This window comes from Numida meleagris, chromosome 17, assembly GCF_002078875.1.
Source record: "Numida meleagris isolate 19003 breed g44 Domestic line chromosome 17, NumMel1.0, whole genome shotgun sequence".
Taxonomy (NCBI): domain Eukaryota; kingdom Metazoa; phylum Chordata; class Aves; order Galliformes; family Numididae; genus Numida; species Numida meleagris.
In genome coordinates, this window is record NC_034425.1 from 5040821 (window position 1) to 5044896 (window position 4076).

Below are 4076 nucleotides of genomic sequence, written 5' to 3' on the forward strand. Positions count from 1 at the left end.
TCATGCGCGTCCCTTCCTCTTTAGTTCTCCCCTTGCTGGAAATGAGCTTTTCGGGTGTCCCAGGAACAAATACTTGGCACCGAGGGCTGCTCTGAGCTTCCCATTGCTCTCCCCCATTGGGCAGCAGTAGGAGGGGTGACTGCCTTCGTGCTTCCTGAAGCAGGACGCAGCTGCAGGCTGCTAACATCACCCCCGGCTCCGTTTTAAGGCCATATTCATTACAAGCAAATGAATGGGATTTCTCTTGACATCCAAATTAATAGCAAACGAGATAATTACGCACCATGGTGTGGGGGTGATGGAGCAGCTTCGCAGGGCTCTGTGGAGGCACGGGGGCTGTTTGGGGCAGCGGGCCGAGCTGGGCAGAGACCCCGGGGGAGGGGGAAGGCAATGAGGAGTGCCCCAGCTTTAAGAATACAAATGAAAGGCCGCTACATCGTCCTGTAACGAAGCGCCGGTGCAGTTCCCAGCACGAGAGCTCAGTGCAGAGCAGGGTTTCCTTAGGAACGCGTGTTTTCCTGGGCTCACCACCCGGCTCGCTGCACTGCTGCGCTCCCATTCCACGCTGATTTGTGTTTGTGTAACGCTCTGCTCTGCGAGTCCTGCGAGGAGCCCCTGCCCCCGGGGGGGGGCTGTGCTGGGGGCAGTGCTTGGCTCTCCGGCCCCGATCTGGTGCTGCTCCGCTGTCACTGCTTGAAGGAGATGTGGCCGTTGTCTTCGCCGAGAGCGTTACCGCCAATAAAACACCCGACAAGTTCTTCAGAGAGCGCTCAGCAGCTGAGAGCCGTGCCATAAATCTGGTGCCTGTGTGCGTTGCTGCGAAGGAGGGCGGGTAGCGATGTGATTCCGGCTGCCTGATTAGCACACAAACCTTGTTTGCAGCGAGCGGGACCGGGAAGGCTTGGGGAATCCAGCTGGCATGTAACGAGGCTTCGCCAATTACCGGGCTATCAATTAGTTTGCTAGGTAAATGTCACCTGGTTTCCCTTTGTTTGCGGTGAGCCCGTGCCCTCTGGCTCCGTGTGGCTGTGCCCTGCGGGGCGATGGGGTGAGGGCAGCAGCGCGGGGCTGTGGGGCTGAGTGCGCTGCCGAGGGGGGGTCTGCCAATCCCCGGCTCCTCCAGCACAGGGCAGCAGCTGGGGCAGCCCCACAGCCCCCAACCCACCTTGCCATGGGGGGGGAGGACACGGGGAGTGCACCTGGCTCGGCCCTATGGCAGCATGGCCCTGGGTAAGAGCCTTGCAGCAGTGGAGCCGGGCTGATAAATGTTAAAATCTGCTGCAGGCGATTGCTGACCTATTTCCAGTATCACTGTGGATTCATCCCTTCAGCTGTTGCTTGCAGCCCCAGTGTGGATGGGCTCATGTGCGGGGAGAGGGCGCGGGGGGGCTGAGGTCCCCGGGGGGGGATGCTTTGGGATGGGGGTGATGCTGTGGGCCACGTCTGGGCTGGTGCCGACCTTGCTTGGGGCCCCGGCTGGTACCCAAAGGATGCATGGGGTCCAGCTCCGCTCCCTGTGGATTCCTGATGAGCAGCAAACAAATGCTAATTACACAGCATAATTAGCGTGATGCCACATCTATTTTTAATGTGCTGGGGAGACGTTCTTCCTTCCGCCCTATGTGTGAGGTGGGGAGCGCGCAGCCCCACGGTTGCATGGGGCCATCCTGCAGCATCCCAGCTGTGCTCCCCCCGCACCCAGAGCAGCTCCACCCGGGGGTGGGGGAGGGGACACTCTGAGCACAGCATCCCCACAGCCCTCAGTGCCACCCAGTGGGATCCCCGAGGCACTGGGGATGGGCAGAAGGGGAAGGGACCCCATGAGGGCAGAGCTCCCACCCGCAGCGGGCAGCAGGGGAGGCAGTGGCTCCGTAAGGAGTGATCCTGAATGATGGGGATAGTTCCAAAGTCACTTTGAAGTAAACTCATGGGTTCTGGGGGGGGCTGAGCCCTCAGCCGTGCCGTTCCTGGGGTGAGCCGGGCCTCGTGGGGTCAGGCGATGGCAATGCCTTCGTGCTGCAGCAGGGCCATGCCCAGGATGCTCACAGCTCTGTGCACTGAGTGCGGGGGACAATGCGATGCTTGTGCACCAAAACCTCCCTGCCTGTCCCCTGCACCGGGGGCTCATCCCACGCTGCCGGTGGTGCCCTGCAGGATTCGTGCTGTGGGGTTCAGGCTCTGGAACCAGGCCCACATGAGCTGAGCAAGCTGCAGGATGCAGGTTACCAACAGGAGCCCTCACCGTGGCTTCCCTGCTGTCAGCTGCACAGGGAGCAGAGCGAGCTCCCTGCCTCTGCTGCCTCGGTTTCCCTGCGAGGAGCCGCTCTCAAACTGCTGCCCACCTTCTGCAGTGGAGCAGCACATGCAGGGGAGCGCTCAGCTTTCCCCCCACCTCCTCCAGATTTTGCAAAACAATGGCAAAGAGCACTCCCTGGAGGCACTGGGGTCGTTGCCCCCGGCTCCGGGCTGAGCCCCCGCACTGCTCAGCGCCTCATCCATATTTCATCTGGCTCTCCCAGCACAGCAGCGCAGAGCAGAGCAGTGTACGGTGTGGCGCACTTGGTGCTAATTAATCTAACTGCATGTTATTAAGCGCGTGCCTTCGGCACGGCATCGCAGCGATGCTGGGAGGTGTCTGCGGGCCCGGTGCCGCAGGGCAGCGCGTGCATCCCACGGGGTGGGGGTGCCGGAGGGGGAACCCCGGCGTGCAGTGCCTCTCTGCTTTCCATGGGTGTTTTGTGATGGAACGGAGCTGGTTTCTCTTTGCACGTAGCTCCGAGGCCGCGCTGTGCCCACCGTGCAGGAAGAAGGGGTGAGCGGTTTCTCTCCCACGTCAGCCAGCAGCGAGCGCCCGGATCAGCGCGGTAAATCCCGGCCGCATCCTGCCCTTAAGAACTCTCCCTCGCCCCCGTCAATATTTCTGCGCCACCTCCCCGCGCCGTGGGGCCTGTCCTCACGCAGCCCAAGATCTCCATCTGCTCTAAAAGCCTCCTGGATTTAATGCACTCGGTGCGGGCAGCGCTCTCCTTTATCCGCGCTCTCGCGGGGGTTCCGGGCTCCCGCTGTGAGCTGCAGCCCGCAGCCGTGGGGCTGAGCGCCGGGGGGCACCGGGCTGTGCCACCCCCCGTGCAGAATCCTCGGCTCGCTCCTCGTGCTCGGTGCTGCGGCTGGAGGGGGCACGGCGGTGGGCAGCCGCCGTCCATGGAGCAGCTGGGTTGTAGGAGGTGGGAGTCACGGCATCTGCACCCCACGGCCCTCGCATTGCTTCGGTGCAGCGGTGTTTTACCCGGGGTTAGGGTGCCCATGGCACACGCGGCTGGCACGTGGCTGGGGGCCGTCCTGCAAGGCAGACTCGGCACGAAGGGCTGCAGGAGCCCCATCCCATGCCCTGCCCTCCCCGGCCATTGGCAGCGGTGGCCGCCAGCAGCTCACGGTGTGACACGCCGGGAAGCAGCCCCAGGTGTGAGCAGGAAGGGAGGGAGCGAGGCGCCGGGGGCAGAAGCGCAGAGCTGGGAGGGGCTGGGAGGGCTGGGGGCATTCCAGGGCGGGCAGCGTGCCCCGGGCCGACGCCAAGGGCGGTTTGTTCACCTGCCGAGCCCGTCGTGCAACGCGCGGGGCCGTGCAGCAGCTCCTGCGTGCGGCCGCGGGGTGGGAGGGCTCCTACCGGCAGCACACACAGCGCAGCGCAGCCCGGCGTCTTTCTTCACTCTTTTATTGTGTAAAAATAAAGTCAACAATTCATGTCATCTCGGCAATCAAATGGAAAAAAAAGCACGAGTATCATCAGTAGAAACAGTGCATTTCAGAGCGGCTGCTGCGGGCTGGGCGCGGAGCGGATCGTAACGTAACCCATTCAGAATCCCAAGGAGACGAGAGAGCGCGGAGGAAGGAACGCGCGGCTTCGCTTGGCAGCGCGGCCGGGATGGGAGGCGGGGGCTCCCCCCGCTGCGCGCTACGGAAACCGCGTCCCGGACCGCGCAGCTCCGTCCTGCGCTGCCTCCGCGGGAACTGGGGCGAATGGCGGCGGTTCCTAAAGAGAGCACAGTCAGAACGGGGCCCCGGGGGCACGGGGGGGG